Raw genomic sequence first — 19300 nt, 5'->3', positions numbered from 1 at the left:
AAGTAAAGTCCAGGCCTAAAATAAGTTTTCTTTTATTAAAATACTGCTGAGGCTTGGGTTTAATTACTTTTCTATAATGCTGTTGCTGTGTTGAAGGAAACAAATAACGGCAAATTAGAATTGGATAACTAACACATCCCTCCTTCTTCCTCCTTCAGCTGTAAGTATGAGTTGGGGTTGGAGACTCTTCTGTGGTAACTTTCCATTACGCAACATGATCAATCCACAGGATACTGATGCTGTTCTGTGTGGTAGCATTGTACCTGAATGTTTTCATGCTCTTGCAATACCGCCCCCCAACAACCCCTCCCCCACCTCATTTACACACAAACCTTGAGATGAAGCATGAAGCTTCATTTAGTGGCTTAGCGTAGGACGGAGAGAACCCACCCTGTTTCGACATGTGAAAATGAACATCATGTCGGACTGAAATTTGGACCTTCTGTTTGAAATACTGGTTTCCACTTCCACAAGCCTAAAAGTTACTTTAATTCCACTTTGGTGTTCATCCAATTACTTTGTTATGCAGATTTCTTATCTATTAACTTAGGATTTTCAAATAGGAAACATAAGCAGCCATTTAAAAAAGATAGATTGCATTGAAAAGTCAAAAAAGCTGAAAGATACATTATGATTAGTTTTTTGCACAATATTGTTGAATTATAATGACCTGCAGGAAAATAATTACCAATCCAAAACAAAAAGGTTTTGAAAAGTAACTAGAAAGATTAGAATTACGCTGCAAGTCTTTGTCCATCATTTATTTGATAGTTAAGCAAAATTTATCACGTTTAACAAAACAATGTAAATTATATATTTTAGAAACTATAGTTCGTTTGGTATCAAAAACTTGTATTTCACAAACAGTTCATTCATGAAAGGCCAATAGTAAGACTTACAGCAAGTGAGCTATGGGATAGAATAAAGTATATTTTCTAATGCATCTACTTTCCATATTAGATAGATATTATTCAATAATATATCCTTGCGAACAAAATAGCGACTATCGGCCCAGGTCCGCTCTGGGGAATCTTAAACCAATTTGCTGACAGCATTGGTAACATCCTGGAGCCTTAGGACTCAATTTTAGAATCCAATTGCGGGTGCATTGGGGGTGGGGGGGGCCTCCGAAAATCGGGAAATCCTGACTGGGTTCGGAACCCAGCTCCAACCCGTGGCCTTCCGGGTTCCCCATTGACATGTTTGTGTGTGCGTGCACCTCCAGAATGCGGAAGTCCCACCGGCAATTAAAACCATCGGGATGACAGTAAAGACTTTTGTCCACATTGAGCCAGGGGTCCGATTTTCAAACATCCTCAGCGTGTTTCTCGTGCTGTAGGAAACACTCCATGTTCTACCAGACGTGTTTCAGCCAGCAGCCAGTTGGACATTCAAATGCTTGTTTGACAGATGGGGAGAAAAGGTGAGTTCTTGCTACAGGGCACTCAGTTCATTCAGACAAACTTTTGGCTGCGAGATCTTTGTGCTTTCACTGAAAATTCTTAGTTTCCACTCAGAATTCTTCTATTCACACGTATTTACCAACTTTTCGGACCCCCTCAAACTGACACCATTAGGATGGGGGGGCGCCATGGCTGCATTCACCGGTACATCCGAGGACGAGCAACATCATCAGCCTTGCCAGGCACGGCAAGCACTTCCCCCACTTGCAGCTCAATAACACAGTGCTGCGCCACAGGCACCTGCACAACAGCACAGAGGGCAACAACAGAGAGAGCGACGTGGCAGGAGGCATTATCCTCGCCACAGGGTCTACAGACCATGGCGCAGCTTTCTGGACCTCTCTGAGGAGCAGTGCGTATGGGGGCTGAGAGTGGGTCGCCAGTTGGTCGCAGACATCTGGCGCCTCCTTCTTGCCGAGCAGCTCCCGGCTAGGCCGAGTGGCATCTCATTACCCGTCACAGTTAAAGTCACCACTGCCCTCAACTTCTTCGCCTCTGGATCATTCCAGGTTGCCACCGGGGACATTGCCGGGGTCTCTCAGTCAGCTGCACACAAGTGCATAAGGCAGGTCACCGACGGCTTGTTTCGCAGAGCCTCGCAGTACGTCAACTTCCCCATTAACGACCTCAACCAGACGGGGAGGACAGTGGGATTCCATTTTCTGGCTGGCTTCCTACGGGTTTGTGACCACTGCAAAAGATTTCTTTATGTGCGCCAGATTCCCTGGCAGCTGCCACGATTTGTTCATTCTGAGGGAATCCAACATCCCAGGCCTCTTCCACGAACCGAACACCCTTAAGGACTGGCTCCTTGGGGACAAGGGAAAAACCCCCTGCACATGTAGACACCTGAGGAACCCCATCACCGAGCAACAGCATCGATATAACAACAGCCACATCGCCACCAGGTCTACAATTGAGCATGCTATAGGGCTGCTCAAGATGCAATTTAGGTGCCTTGATCATTCTGGGGGAGCGCTTCAATATGCACCAGACAGAGTGGGATGCATTGTAGTAGTGTGTTGTGCCCTGCCCAATATGGTACAACAGAGAGTGGTGCCACTTGAGGAGGCTCCATCCGCTTATCCACCATCCACATCTTCCATCCACATTGTGGAGGAGGAGGAGGAACTCAGGGGCAGAGCAGTGGCTCACCTGGCTGCTCGTGAGGCCAGGGAGCCACTGATACATGAACGGTTCTCCTAACATCAGAAAGTGTGAAGAGTCCAGTTCTCAGACCACCTGGAAAGACCATCGGGGAGGGGCAACACCAGCATCCCCCCTGGCACAAAACAGTCCTGCAACTACACATACACCCACTGTAAAGTTACCCACTGGGTGGCATCAAGTGTCGCCGTTTATGGTGAAACTCATGAAAGGGCCCCATCACAAAAGCCAGTCAAGAATGGGCAAGACGTGGCAGTAGTGGTGAGAATCATAACATTGAATGCAAGTTTAACAAAAAACAAATATAAATGAAAAACATGACCATCTGTCAGACACTCTTGTGCGTACCCTTCATGCTCACAAAATCTTCGCCTTTCTCTTCCTCCTTCTTCAACATGGTGCATCCCCTGTGGCTGCAGCAGAGGTAGTGGCAGGTTGCTCTTGTTCATGCCCTGACTGCTTAGATGCTTTGGGCCTACGCCCTCTGGGTTTTGGAGCCTGTGAGGCCCCTCCAAAGACTGCTCCACCTGCACCTGTGCAGGGGCAGACTCGGCCACTTAGAGAGGAGGCAGCATTGCGGGTACTGGTTGAGAGGTGGGCAATGGGAGAGATGTGGGAACGCTTTGAGTGACGTCCCCACTTCCAGGTCCCCTTTCGCCATCATCCTTTCCCTGGGCCAGGGCCACATCACTCCTACCACCCTGCTGGACAACAGCATGGTGGAGATATGTGATGCGTTGGAAGGCCACTTCTAAAGTATCTGTCAGCCTGTTTAAGGTGGCAGAATGTTGTTCACCTCAGTCTGAACTACCATTGTCAGGGCCTGAATGGACTCTTTTGTGAGCCGTGCTCGAAGCTCAACGGAGGCTAGCCTTCTCTCCATCGCAGACATTCTCGCACTTACCTGCGACACTATCTCAGAGATTGCCTCATATCCCTGCAACAATATCTCAGAGATACCCTCACTTACCTGTGCCACAATTCCACTCATGCAAGAGGTGGACTCCTCCATCCTCTGCGCCATTGTGGATAGTGCGCGTGGCACTTGTTCCAGTACCTCGCAAATGTGCTGCTGTCCCTCGAGGTTCAGCATCTGCGTCCAGCTTGGCAGAGCCTGGAGAGGAATGCATCCACTAACACGGACTCTCCACAGCTGTCCCTGCCACCAGTGTCTGCATGTGCTCACTTGTGTGTGGTGACTCACCAGGTGCCAACCCAACTAACTGACCACTCGGACCCACCATGGTGTGAGTATCTGCGCTGTGGATGGCTCACAAAGATGTGACGGTGAATCCTCAGAGGCCGGCAGGTACTTTGAGGACTTCCCCTCTGCCGTCACTGTGGTCGCTGGACGGCCTGTAAGAGAATAGAAGGCAATATTAAGTGTCATCACCGATGTGTCATGTTGCGATGAGCATGCTGAGGTGTTCAACATCATTGTTAACATCAATTCATGCTGTGTGTGATGAATGTTAAAGTTGTATCACCAGACCTTTGTGGGGTGCCAGTCTCTGCGTCCCCAATGGACAGGCACTCGAGGGTGTGGTTGACCTCGAGCGCCTCCTGCTCCGCATCTGTGAGGGCCCCCCTCCAGTCCTCGCCCTCTCGCGTGCATTTTGCACTCTCTTCTAGAAGGGAAGAAAGAACAGACATGAGTGAGTGTGATGGTGAAGTGGCCAACCGATGAATGCATTGCTTTGGGTGAGGTTGACCATGAAAGAGGTGCCTCAGAGGGTGAGTATGAGACAGAGACATTACATTGGATCAGGATTGGGGTGAGTGATGATGGTGGGGTCACAAATTGGGAGGTGAGGAAATGAAGGTCGGTTGAGGATGAGCCTTAAGTGGAGTGATGTGATGAAGTAGAATTGGCAGTGCAGAATGAGTTGTTGTGGGGTGGGGGGGGGCGGTGATGTTGAACACGGAATGCAGGAGAATCAGTAAGTGTACTCACTTTTGCTGACCTAGTTAGGTCATTGAACTGCTTCCTGCACTGGATCCAGGTGCGGGATATGTTACTGCTGCTGGTGACCTCCTCTGCCACCTCGAGCCAGGCCTTTTTGGTGGCAGAGGCAGGGCACTTCCTCCCGTCCGCCGGGTAAAACACTTCCCTTCTCCTCCTCAGCTCGTCCAGTAGCTTCTGCACTGAGTCGTCACTGAACCTTGGAGCAGCCTTATCCCTTTGCTTGCTCCATTGTGGTTTCTGGATCTTGGCTCCAGCAAAAGCCTTTGGAGCAAATGGCCCTTTGAATAGAGCTCCTCCAGCTGACAGCCTGTGATGCGGGTGGGCAGTCCGCCCACTGCGCAACTTTCTGACGGCAAACCCGGAACCACGTTAAGGGCACCAATTCAATTACGATCGCGTGGGAAACGGACATTTTTATTGGTCGGGTTACCCACACGCCCATTCACCAACCCCCCCCCACCCACCTCCCGTTGCCAGCCCGTCTCCATTCTAAAATCGGGGCTTTAGTGTCTGGGAGCAGGTCGGATGGAGAATGACTGACAGATAGTCAAGTGAAAACTGACTGGAGTGATGTTTGTTTTAACAAAATAAGCCACATTCTTAAAAAATATACACAGATAATCTCATTAAAATAAATGAGGTCAATAATTCAATAATGCTTTTTTAAGCATGCTTGCTTTAAAATCGGTTCTGTCTGTCTTTCAATATATCTTTGCTCAAGTTTTTTTCATGCTGGAATCTTTATTAATTACTGTCACTTAGTAGAAAAGTAAACAATTTGCTGGCACCTTAATACACAATTAAAAGTGTTAAATGTTGATAAGAGCCTGACACTCATGAGCAATTTCGTCTTTTGTTCTTTTAGGACTGGATTTGTGTACACGTCACAGAAATGATGTTATGTTCAAGAAATATTATTAATTTTTATATAACAAGTATGAACAGATGGCACTATATAAATAAATGGAAGTATTGCCATTGGTATCATCAGTTATAAATTCCATTTATAATTATTATTTCAATATAATTCCATTTGTTTGTACCTAACTTTAATTACTTTAATAATTATTTAGTTATCATGCAATACCAATTGCTATTTCTCGCCTTTGAGTTTGTCACTCATTAGTTTTCAGGTCAGCCTACTCATGGGAATAAAAGTGTATCCATTGGCTCCTCACCAACGCAATAAAATTCTTCCTGTTGATTATTTTATCTGAAAAGTGGCATTTTGTACCCGCACTGACTTTTTGTTAACATTATCAACGGGAAGAATTTCACCTTCAAGGTATCCCCCTGGGGAAAGAAATTGGGGTTATGGTATGATTTTCTTTCATTAACGTTGGTAAATGGAGGAGAGAAAAATGCACAGTGCAACTGGGCAACCACTGATACTTTGGATCTATCTTGAGAGAGCTTCCATAATGAAACAGGATATCTCTCTCGCTCTCTCTCTCTCTCTCTCTCTCTCTTTATCTCTCTATATATCTATCGATATATCAAATTTAAAGGGGTAGAAATTGATTTGGGCCAGTTTTTGGGTGCCAAATGCGTGCAGGGAATGATCTCTGCACCCAAAGGTGGAGACCTGAGAATCGCGAGAAATTAGTCAAACACACCCAAGGAGCTCTCCGATTCTCCTGCCTCCACATCAAATTAAGTAAAAGCTATAAAACCTACCTTTTTTGAGCAAACTCCAGCTGGTTCGGATCCTATAGAATTTGAAAAATTAGGCACAGGACCTTGCGTTGTATATATAAATTGCGCCAATGCTGCTTTCAGACAGTCACTAGGGAGCCCTAAAAACAGCAAGGACCAATATGGCGGCAGTTATGCCGCCAGCGCAGATCAGGTGATGGACATTGCAAAGAGATATTGGTATCCATTTTGCCAGCTGCATCTGTACATGATAGTATTGGTAGGAGTGACCACTGCAGAGTCCTTGTGGAGACAAATTCCCGTCTTCACACTGAGGACACCATCCAACGTATTGTGTGGCACTACCACCATGCTAAATGGGATAGATTCAGAACAGATCTAGCAGCTCAAAACTGGGCATCCGTGAGGCGCTGTGGGCCATCAGCAGCAGCAGCAGAATTGTATTCCAGCACAATCTGTAACTTCACGGCCCAGCATATTCCTCACTCTACCATTACCAACAAGCCAGGGGATCAACCCTGTTTCAATGGGGAGTGTAGAAGAGCATGCCAGGAGCAGCACAGGTGTACCTCAAAATGAGATGCCAACCTGGTAAAGCTAGAACACAAGGCTTACTTGCATGCTAAACAGCAGAAGCAACATGCTATAGACAGAGCTAAGCGATTCCACAACCAACGGATCAGGTCAAACCTCTGCAGTCCTGCCACATCCAGTCGTGAATGACGGTGGACAATTAAACAACTAACGAGAGGAGGAGGCTCTGTGAACATCCCCATCCTCAACGATAGCGGAGTCCAGCACGTGAGTGCAAAAGACAAGGCTGAAGCGTTTGCTACCATTTTCAGCCAGAAATGCCGCGTGGATGATCCATCTCGGCCTCCTCCCGATATCCCCACCATCACAGAAGCCAGTTTTCAGCCAATTCGATTCACTCCACGTGATATCAAGAAACAGCTGAGTGCACTGGATACAGCAAAGGCTATGGGCCCCGAAAACATCCTGGCTGTAGTGCTGAAGACTTGTGCTCCAGAACTGGCCACGCCTCCAGCCAAGCTGTTCCAGTACAGCTACAACGCTGGCATCTATCCGACAAAGAGGTAAATTGCCCACGTGTGTCCTGTCCACAAAAAGCAGGACAAATCCAATCCGGCCAATTACCGCCTCATCAGTCTACTCTCAATCATCAGCAAAGTGATGGAAGGTGTCGTCGACAGTGCTATCAAGCAGCACTTACTCACCAATAACCTGCTTATGGATGCTCAGTTTGAATTCCACCAGGACCACTCGGCTCCAGACCTCATTACAGCCTTGGTCCAAACATGGACAAAAGAGCTGAATTCCAAAGGTGAGATGAGAGTGACTGCCCTTGACATCAAGGCAGCATTTGACCGAGTGTGGCCCCAAGGAGCCCTAGTAAAATTGAAGTCAATGGGAATCGGGGGAAAACTCTCCAGTGGCTGGAGTCATACCTAGCACAAAGGAAGATGGTAGTGGTTGTTGGAGGCCAATCATCTCAGCCCCAGGACATTGCTGCAGGAGTTCCTCAGGGCAGTGTCATAGGCCCAACCATCTTCAGCTGCTTCATCAATGACCTTCCCTCCATCACAAGGTCAGAAATGGGGATTTACAACCCCTCAGATAATGAAGCATTCCGAGCCCGCATGCAGCATGACCTGGACAACATCCAGGCTTGGGCTGAGATGTGGCAAGTAACATTCGCACAAGACAAGGGCCAGGCAATGACCATCTCCAACAAGAGAGAGTCTAACCACCTCCCATTCACATTCGTCGGCATTACTATCGCTGAAACCCCCACAATCAACATCCTGGGGGTCGTCGTTGACCAGAAACTTAACTGGACCTGCCACATAAATACTGTGGCTACAAGAGGTGGTCAGAGGCTGGGTATTCTGCAGCGAGTGACTCACCTCCTGACTCCCCAAAGCCTTTCCACCATCTACAAGGCACAAGTCAGGAGTATAATGGAATTCTCTCCACTTGCCTGGATGAGTGCAGCTCCAACAACACTCAAGAAGCTCGACACCATCCAGGGCAAAGCAGCCCGCTCAATTGGCACCCCATCCACCACTCTAAACATTCACTCCCTTCACCACCGGCGCACCATGGCTGCAGTGTGTACCATCTACAAGATGCACTGCAGCAACTCGCCAAGGCTTCTTCGACAGCACCTCCCAAACCTCTATTACCTAGAACTAGGACAAGGGCAGCAGGCACATGGGAACAACACCACCTGCACGTTCCCCTCCACGTCACACACCATCCCGACTTGGAAATATATCGCTGTTCCTTCATCGTCACTGGGTCAAAATCCTGGAACTCTCTTCCTAACAGCACTGTGGGAGTACTTTCACTACACGGACTGCAGCGGTTCAAGAAGGAGGCTCACCACCACCTTCTGAAGGGCAATTAGTGATGGGCAATAAATGCTGACCTTGCCAGCGATGCCCACATCCCATGAACGAATTTTTAAAAAAAATTATGCCCATTATTGAAGACCCTACTTAACGACAAAAGGTGAGTTTAGAGATGGCTCAGTCAGCAGGATCGAAGTCTGAACAAAACCGTTCAAATACAAAACAAAGATATTATCTTATTCGTGGCTGTGTTTATATTTGTTTCAAAGATAATAGTGGAAGCTTCTTCTTATAAGATTGGACTGAAAGGAAATAATATACCTTGAAGGAAAGAGAACTTTAAACTGTTGCAGCTTAGTACGAAATATAATATTTTAAAAAATTCTTTCATGGGATGTGGGCATCGCTGGTGGTTCGGCGATGGTAATGCCATTGCACGTTAAGGGGAGGTGGTTAGACTCACTCTTGTTGGAGATGGTCATTGCCTGGCACTTGTCTGGCGCTAATGTTACTTGCCACATATCAGCCCAAGCCTGGATGTTGTCCAGGTCATGCTGCATGCGGGCTCGGACTGCTTCATTATCTGAGGGGTTGAGAATGGAACTGAACACTGTGCAATCATCAGCAAACATCCCCATTTCTGACCTTATGATGGAGGGAAGGTCATTAATGAAGCGTGGTTGGGCCTAGGGTAACTCCTGCAGCAATGTCCTGGGGCTGAGATGATTGGCCTCCAACAACCACTATCATCTTCCTTTGTGCGAGGTATGATTCCAGCCACTGGAGAGTTTTCCCCCTGATTCCCATTGACTTCAATTTTACTAGGGTTCCTTGGTGCCACACTCGGTCAAATGCTGCCTTGAAGTCAAGGGCAGTCAGTCTCACCTCACCTCTGGAATTCAGCTCTTTTGTCCATGTTTGGACCAAGGCTGTAATGAGGTCTGGAGCCGAGTGGTCCTGGCGGAACCCAAACTGAGCATCGGTGAGCAGGTTATTGGTGAGTAAGTGCTGCTTGATAGCACTTTGCTGATGATTGAGAGTAGATTGATGGGGCGGTAATTGTCCGGATTGGATTTGTCCTGCTTTTTGTGGACAGGACATACCTGGGCAATTTTCCACATTGTCGGGTAGATGCCAGTGTTATAGCTGTACTGGAACAGTTTGGCTGGAGGCGTGGTAGTTCTGGAGCGCAAGTCTTCAGCATTACAGCCGGGATGTTGTCGGGGCCCATAGCCTTTGCTGTATCCAGTGCACTCAGCCGTTTCTTGATATCACGTGGAGTGAATCGAATTGGCTGAAGATTGGCTTCTGTGATGGTGGGGATATCGGGAGGAGGCCGAGATCGATCATCCACTCGGCACTTCTGGCTGAAGATGGTTGCAAATGCTTCAGCCTTGTCTTTTGCACTCACGTGCTGGACTGCACCATCATTGAGGATGGGGATGTTTACAGAGCATCCTCCTCCCGTTAGTTGTTTAATTGTCCACCACTATTCACGACTGGATGTGGCAGGACTGCAGAGCTTTGATCTGATCCGTTGGTTGTGGAATCGCTTAGCTCTGTCTATAGCATGTTGCTTCCGCTGTTTAGCATGCATGTAGTCCTGTCTTGTAGCTTCACCAGGTTGACACCTCATTTTTAAGTATGCCTGGTGCTGCTCCTGACATGCTCTTCTACACTCCTCATTGAACCAGGTTTGATCCCCTGGCTTGTTGGTAATGGTAGAGTGAGGAATATGCCGGGCCATGAGGTTCCAGATTGTACTGGAATACAATTCTGCTGCTGCTGGTGGCCCTCAGCACTTCATGGATGCCCAGTTTTGAGCTGCTAGATCTGTTCTGAATCTATCCCATTTAGCACGGTGGCAGTGCCACACAACACTTTGGATAGTATCCTCAGTGTGAAGACGGGATTTCATCTCCATGAGGACTGTGCGGTGGCCACTCCTACCAATACTGACATGGACAGATGCATTTGCGACAGGTAGATTGGTGAGGACGAGGTCAAGTTGCGATCCCCACTATTTCGACACGGGGGCATGGCCAATTTTGTGGGCGGGGCCTTCGAGCAAAATAATTTTTGAACTAGCGTAAAAGACTGCTGAAAACACGAAGATAAGTGGTTTTGGCCGTAACTCACTGACTTTTAAATTCCCCGATCTTTTGCGCCGGTTCGGCCGTTTCCGCCAGGATTGCACTGATAACACTAATGGAAACAAGCGGAAATTACTCGACCTCTCTATGTATTTACCTGCCTATTCTATTTATCCTGTTGTTGTATGTGGATACATGCCCACAGTCGAATTCCATTCTCTCTCGTCCTAAGCAGCTGACTGCATTTCCAATGACACCAATAAGTAAATCCTTAAAAAACACAGCAACAGCTTGTAAGGTTTTAAATCAGTCACACATGATCCTACTTGATCCTCGAAAAGGGTATTATCCAATACAATTACATTTTTTGTAAGCAAATGTTCAGTATTTCAAAACCCTATTATATTTCCATAAAATCAGCATAATTTTATTCGGATTATCCAGTGGATGGTTTGGTAAAGGTAATTAAAATGTTAATTTTGTAAGTCATTTTTTTAGCTTAATTATATAATTATTGAATATTAACTTTTCCATTAGTTCCAATGTATGACATTTGGAGAAGCATTCCACACAACATTTGGAATACAAAATTACAACTCAGTTAGATTCCGAATTCAAATATATTCATTACGTATTTGCCAAATGTGTGTTGAATTAGTATTTGTTTTTGTGGTTAGGATGAATATATTTTGTGACATTAGTACACATTTCATTTTAATCCCCAAGATGTTCACGTTATATGTCCCATGTAAAAACTCATCTCACAATGGAGTGTGAAAGTTAACACTGATCAGGGCAGCAGTGCTGTATATTATAAGGCATTAAACACAAGGGAGTTGAGTTTCTGCTCGATTGCGCTGGTTTTATCAGCAAAAATCACCCGAACCAACGCAAAAGGTTGAGGAAAATCAAGTGTAAGTTATGTCAAGTGTAAATCGAGTTTCCGTGATCTTTTGCGTTGGTTCAAAAATCATTGCGCCTGAAGCCGGCCTCACCCACAGAACTGGTCACGCCCCCAGATCGAGATAACAAGGATGGTGAGTTTCTGCAGTTTGCGGCCGTTCGAGGAGGGTCTGAAAATTAAGCTAGTTTTCCTCGGTGCACAGGCACATTTTAAATGTTTTTACAATTAAAAAAATATTTAATTTACTAAGAAACTGACTATTGTACACCAATGAAAGTAGTAAATGGTTCAGTATAGTTTCAAGTCATTTTTAGTAATTTAAAATCAGGTTAATCTTTGGTGGAGGACTGGACACTCTTATGTTTATTGTTTGTGATAACCCATTTTCAGCTGTATTAATAAAACTGCACCAGGTTACCGCTCTTAAATACCTCAATGAATATTTTTTTAATGCAAAAGAAAAAAATGAAATATTCCGTTCTATTATGCTGCCCGATTGCGCTGGTTCATGGAAGATTTTACGTTTGATTATGTAAACGCCTTTGTGATTACGCAAATGCATTTTAGCAGAAACTTGAACTGTAACCTAACCAGTGCAATTTCAAGCGAAACTTGCACCCAATTTGTCGATTGCACCCAAAGCTGAAACTCTACCCCAAGTTGGGTTTTTTTTTGTGCTGGTATATGGTAAATTTAGTGGCGGGGATTTCGCACCCTCCGTCAGTTTGTCTGACATTCAGTCCTGATAATTTCCTCCAGTTAAAGATCGGGAAGAACAATGTCATCGTCTTCAGCCCCTGCCACAAATTGCATACTCTCACCGCCGATTCCATCCGCTTCCCCAGCCACTGTCTCGGGTTGAACCAGACTGTTCTCCACCTCGGTGTCCTAAATGACCCTGAGCTGAGCTTTTGACACCATATCCTCTCCATCCCAAAGATTGCCTCCTTCCACCTCCGTAATATCGCATGTCTCCGCCCCTGCCTCAGCCCATCTGCTGCCGAAACCCTCACCCATGCTTTTGTCACTTCCACATTTGACTATTCCAATGTTCTCCTCGCCGGTCTCCTATGCTCCACCATCTGTAAACTTAACCCATCCAAAACTCTGCTGCCCACATCCTATCCCACACCAAGTCCTACTCACCCATCATCCCTGTCCTCGCTGACTTACATTGGCTCCTGGTATCCCAGTGCCTCAAATTTCACATTCTCATCCCCGTGTTTAAATTGCTTCATGACCTCGCCCCTGCCTATCTCTAACCTTCTCCAGCTCTACAATGCCTCCCCCCAAGACGTCGAATTACCATCTCACATCCTTTGTATTCCTTCACAGTAAAGCAGCACTGTGTGTGATGCAATTGAATAGCTTTAATATTACCAAAAGTTGGAGTAATTGTCTGATATAATTAATTTGGTTTCTCCCTTATTGACATTGTGATATTAACTATTTGTGTTTGAGCCCATCCCCTGAGGCAAAGGAAAAGAACCACAGCACATGGATACATTTCTTATCATGACTATCTCTATTGATGTGTACCTATTGTAAACAATTTTACAACACCAAGTTATAGTCCAGCAATTTTATTTTAAATTCACAAGCTTTCGGAGGCTACCTCCTTCCTCAGGTGAACGATGTGGAAATGAAGTCCTCGAAATGAAGTCGCATTTATAATTCACAGAACAATGCTGGTGATAACAGATAGTTTTTTCAACTCCACATCATGTGTACCTAGGCTGAGAAAGACTGTGACATGCATATCTAAAACTGCAAATTGTGCAGGAGTTTCCATTTCCTCTCACACGATTAAGGATGTGAAGTTCCAACGTTTGCCCAAATAAGCTGAAAAAACTTAACCAAAGGGAAATTAAATTCTTGGAGAACCACCTGCATGAACAGACGGTCCACTTCCAAAATATTGAACTCAAATTCTGAAAGTTCAAAGATTAATTAATTGCCAAAATTACTGACTGGACAACAATCTTCAGAGTAGCAACAATATTTTAGTTTACTGTGTGACATATTTAAATGGAATTTTATAACCTGACTAAATACTGTGCACACAAAACTAAAACAGCATATAAAACTGCCCACAAAATGTTATTACAGTCTTCAACCTGCCCCCCAGACATTGGCTCTTAATTTTCAGGACCAGCTTGAGAAATAAAGCCCACTGAAAATATCTTTGGTTTCAATTTCCCTTTGGTTAAATGTATTATCCTACTTTTAATCTGTGCAGCAAATCAGAACATAAGAAATAGGAGCAGGAGTCGGCCATAGGGCCCCTCGAGCCTGCTCCACCATTCAATCAGATCATGGCTGATCTTCGACCTCAACTCCACTTTCCCACCCGATCGCCGTATCCCATGATTCCCTTCGTGTCCAAGGGTAAATTTTTACCACGAAGAACAAGTGGGTTGGGGCGGGGGTGGCGGTAAACATTTTAAAAGTTTGGATTGGGAACAAATCCTGGCTCCGACCTGCTGAATTCCTCATTTCACCCAGATGCATCTGGGTGTGTGCTTTCTTCAGAAACCCCGGAAGTCCCGTCGGCTGATGACATTTAAAGGGGCAATTAAGGTATTTGAAATAGTTAAGTGAATTAAATTTTAGTATATTGAGGCAGACAAACGATTTCAACTCTACCTGAACGTGTCTCCCGTGGCCTCTGAAACACGGAGGTGAGTTGCAGCTGGCAGCTATTTGGTCCTTGAAACCAGCGATCAACACGTGAATAAAAGGTGAGTTTATTGCAGTCGGGCAATCGGTTCTCGCAGACAAACCTTTGGCTGGAAGTTCTTTGTGCTTAGACTGAGATTTCTTTGTGCACACATATTTACCTACATTTTGGATCCCCTCAAACTGACACCATCAGGATGGGATCACAATGGATCTATTCAGCAGTACATCTGAGGAGGAGGCACTTCAGCATCTGCGGCAGGCACGGCGTGCAGTTCTGGGAGTTGCAGCTCCGCAAGACGGAGGTGCGCCACAAGGACCTGGAGAAGAGCAGAGAGAGGACCAATGGAGGGGCCGATGTCGCACGAGGCACTACCCTCGTGAGAGGGTCTACAGACAGAGGCTGAGCTTCCTGGACCTCTCTGAGAAGCAGTGCCTACGAAGGCTCAGATTGAGACGTCAGGTGAACGCAGACATCTGCAGGCTCCTTCATGCAGAGCTGTACCCAGATGGGCCTGGTGGGTACGCATTGCCTGTCGCAGTTGAAGTCACCACTGCCCTCAACTTCTTCGCCTCAGGATCATTTCAAGGCGCCACCAGTGACATCACCAGGATCTCTCAGTCGTCTGAGCATAAGTATATACGACAGGTCACGGATGACTTGTTTGCCAGGGCATCCCACTATGTCAGCTTCCACATTGACGACATCAGCCAGACTGAGAGGGCAGTGGGTTTCCTCTCTCTGGCTGGCTTCCCACGGGTACAGGGCGCAATTGATTGTACACACGTAGCAACCTGAGGAGCTGCTCATGAGCCAGGACAGTTCATCACTCCACCAGCTGGTTTGCGACCACCGGAAGAGGTTTCTGCAGGTATGTGCCAGCTGCCATGATTCCTTCATTCTGCGCAAATCCAACATCCCGGCCCTCTTCCAAGCACAAGACAGACTTAAGGGCTGGCTCCTTGGAGACAAGGGTTACCCCTTGCAGACGTGGCTTATGACACCTGTGATGACCCCCACCAGCGAGGCACAGCAGCAGTACAATGACAGTCACGTCACCACCAAGTCTGTCTTTGAACAAGCCATTGGAATGCTGAAGATGTGCTTCAAGTGCTTGGATCGATCTGAGGGAGCCCTTCAGTACTCACCGGCGAGGGTGTATAGAATAATAGTTGAGTGTTGCGTCCTGCACAATATCGCTCAACAGAGAGGGTTACCGATGGATGAGGTCCCATGTACTCATGAAGCATCCGCACCTGCCATCAACATTGAAGAAGACAAGGAGGAGGAGGAGGACGATGGGTGAACCATCAGCAAAGTAGCATCTCAACTGGCTGCTCGTGATGCCAGGGAGTGACTCATATTTGATAGATTCTCATCGAGAGATCTACAAAGTAACGATAGTCAAGTACTCAGACCACCTGGAATGAGAAACACAACCACCAACAGCCCACATCCCAAGTTGCACCAAACAGTCCTACAACTACACATACACCCATTGTAAATGCACCCAATGGGTGGCATGAAGTCTCGCTGTTCATAGAATCATAGAAAGGTTACAGCATGTAAGGAGGCCATCCGGCCCGTCAAGTCCGCACCAGCTCTATGCAAGAGCAATCCAGCTAGTCCCACTCCTGCGCCCTTTCGCCGTAGCCCTGCAAATATTTTCCTTTCAAGTACTTATCCAGTTCCCTTTTGAAGGCCATGATTGAATCTGCCTCCACCATCCCCTCGGGCAGTGCATTCCAGATCCAACCACTCGCTGTGAAAAAGTTCTTCCTCATGTCACATTTGGTTCATTTGCCAATCACCTTAAATCTATGTCCTCTGGTTCATGACACTTCCACCAATGGGAAGAGTTTCTCTCTATCCACTCTGTCTAGACCCTTCATGATTTTGGATACCTCTATCAAATCTTCTTGCAACCGTCTCTGTTCCAAGGAGAACAACCCCAGCTTCTCTAGTCTATCCACGTAAATAAAGTCCCTCATCCATGGAATCATTCTAATAAATGTCTTCTGCACCCTCTGTAAAGCCTTCACATCTTTTCTAAAGCACGGTGCCCAGAACTGGACACAATACTCCAGTTGTGGCTGAACCAGTGTTTTATAAAGGTTCATCATGACTTCCATACTTATGTACTCTATGCCTCTATTTATAAAGCCCAGAATCCCGTATGCTTTTTTAACCGCTTTCTCAACCTGCCCTGCCACTTTCAACAATTTGTGCACATATACCCTCAGATCTCTCTGTTCCTGAACCCCTTTTAGAGTTGTGCCCTCTAGTTTATATTGCCTCTCCTCGTTCTTCCTACTGAAATGTATTGCTTCGCATTTTTCTGAGTTAAATTTCATCTGCCATGTGTCCGTCCATGCCACCAGCCTGTCTTTTTCCTCTTGAAGTCTATCACTATCCTCCTCACTGTTCACTATCCTTCCAAGTTTTGTGTCGTCTGCAATTTTGAAATTGTGCCCAGTACGTCCAAGTCATTAATATATATCAAGGAAAGCAGTGGTCCCAGCACTGACCCCTGGGGAACACCACTGTACACCTCCCTCCAGTCCAAAAAACAACCGTTCACCACTACTCTCTGTTTCCTGTCCCTTAGCCAATTCTGTATCCATGTTGCTACTGCCCCCTTTATTCCATGGGCCGCAATCTTGATGATAAGCTTGCTTTATCTAATGCCTTTTGAAAATCCATATACACCACATCCACTGTATGCCCACATCTACCCTCTCTGTTACCTCATCAAAAAACTCCATCAGGTTAGCTAAACACGATTTGCCTTTAACAAAACCGTGCTGGGTTTTCCCTAATCAATCCACACTCGTCCAAATGACTGTTAATTCTGTCCTGGATCATTGTTTCTAAAGGTTTCCCCACCACCGAGGTTAAACTGACTGGCCTATAGTTGCTGGGTTTATCCTTACACCCTTTTTTGAACAAGGGTGTGACATTTGCAATTCCCCTTGATGCGTTCTCATGATGAAGCACATGAAAGGGCGCTTTCGCAAAAGGGACTTGAGAATGGGCAAGATGTGGTAGTGGTGGTGAGAATCATAACGTTTAATGTGCATTTAACATAAACCAAATATAAATAAAAAACATAACATTCTGTCAGAGGCCCTTGTGCATATCCTTTGTGATTACAAAATCTTAGACTTCCTCTTCCTATCGCTTCTACATGGTGCATCCCCTATGGCTGCAGCAGAGTTAGTGGCAGGTTGCTCAGATTCATGCCAGGTCTGCTTAGATGCTTTCGGCCTAGGTGCTCTGGATTTTGGAGCTCTTGAGGGCCCCTCCATAGACTGCTCCACCTGCACCCGTGCAGGGGTAGATTCAGCCACCTGGAGAGGAGGCAGCATTGCAAGTACCGATTGAGGTGGGGGCAACGGGTGGGAGCGCTTTGAATGGAGTTCCCACTTCCATGTCCTCTTTCGCCATCATCCCTCCCCTGGTCCAGGCTCACGTCACTCCTACCACTCTGTTGGATAACAGTTTACGATCAGCCATGATCATTTTAAATAGCGGAGCAGGCCCGAAGGGCCAAATGGCCTACTCTTGCTCCTATTTTCTATGTTTCTATGCCTTGTAAGGCCAGTGCTAATGTATCTGTCTGCCTGTTAAGGCGGCAGAATGTTGTTCACCCTGAGTCCGCACGGCCGTTGCCAGGGCGTAAATGGACTCATTTGTGATCCATGCTTGAAGCTTAATGGAGGCTGTCATTCTCTCCATCGCATACATTCCCGCATGTACCTGCGCTACCATTCCACTAATGCTGGAGGTGGACTCCTCCATCCTCTCCGCTATTGTGGAGACTGAGCGTGGCACGTCTTCTGGTAAATTGCAAAGACGCCTCAGTACCTTGATCATTCTCCTTTTCAAGGATGGCCCCCGGGGTTCAGCATCAATGCCAAGCTAAGCAGAGCCTGGACAGGAGTTCGCCAACCGACATGGATTCTCCACCACTGCTCCTGCCTCCAGTGTCTGCTCTTGCTTACTTGTGTGTGATGGAACACCAGGTGACAACCCAACTACCTGTCTAATAGGACCCACCGAGGTGTGAGTATCTGCGGTGGTGCATGGCTCACTAAGATGTTATGGTGCGCCCTCAGTGGCAGGGAGCTCCTCTGAGGAATCGCCCTCGCCCACGTCTTCAGTCCATGACGGCCCTGGAAGAGAACATACAGCAATATTAGATTCATTGTAGAAGTAATATTGCGATGAGCATACTGAGGTGTGCAACAGGTCAACCATTGATAACATCAGTGCATGTTGTGTGTGAGGGACGTTAAAGTTCTGTCACCAGATGTTTGTGGACTGCCAGTCTCGGCACCCACTATGGCCAGGCACTCCACTGTCTGGCTTATTTCCAAGGCCTCCTCCTCCGCCTATGTGAGTTCCACTCTTTGTGATGTTCCCCCCTCCAGTCCGACTCCTCTCCCTTGCATTTGCGCTTTCTTCTCCTACAAGGGGAGAAAGTACAGAAATGTGAGTGAGTGAAGGTGACAGGGTCACCCGATGGATGCATTGCTCTGGGTCAGGCTGACAATGAATGAGATGTATCAGAGGGTGATAATCAGACAGATTGCTCACACTGCATCAGGATTGAGGTGGGTGCACAAATGGGGAGGGTGAAGAAGTGAAGGTAACTTGACACTGAGCCTCAAGTGGGTGTGAGGAGTGATGTGATGGAGTAGGCTTCGCAGGGCAGTTTGGTTGGGGGGGGTGGGTAATGTTCACCACAGAATGCAGGTCAATCAGTAACTGTATTCACTCTTCCTGACCTGGATAGGTCATTAAATCACTTCCTGCATTGCAGCCACGACAGGGGCGCTGTGCTTCTGCTGCTGACCTGTTCTGCCATCTCCATCCACACCTTTTTGTTGGCAGAACCAGGTATCTTCCTCCTGTCCGGTGGGTATAGAACCTCCTTCCTGTTTCTCACAGCAGTCAGTAGCGTCTCCAGGGTGGCGTCCGAGAACCTGGGTTC

The 19300-nt window shown here is 46.7% G+C and overlaps 1 protein-coding gene across 1 annotated transcript in view; it reads left to right on the top strand.

Annotated features, from left to right (window-relative positions):
- The window catches only part of csmd3b (CUB and Sushi multiple domains 3b), a 1733930-nt gene that overhangs the window by 911829 nt on the left and 802801 nt on the right, over nucleotides 1–19300 (top strand). The gene's annotated exons all lie outside the window — the stretch shown is intronic.

Source organism: Heptranchias perlo, chromosome 3 (assembly GCF_035084215.1).
Source record: "Heptranchias perlo isolate sHepPer1 chromosome 3, sHepPer1.hap1, whole genome shotgun sequence".
Lineage (NCBI taxonomy): Eukaryota > Metazoa > Chordata > Chondrichthyes > Hexanchiformes > Hexanchidae > Heptranchias > Heptranchias perlo.
Note: the sequence above shows the minus strand (reverse complement) of the source record. Positions and strands in the feature narration are given on the sequence as shown.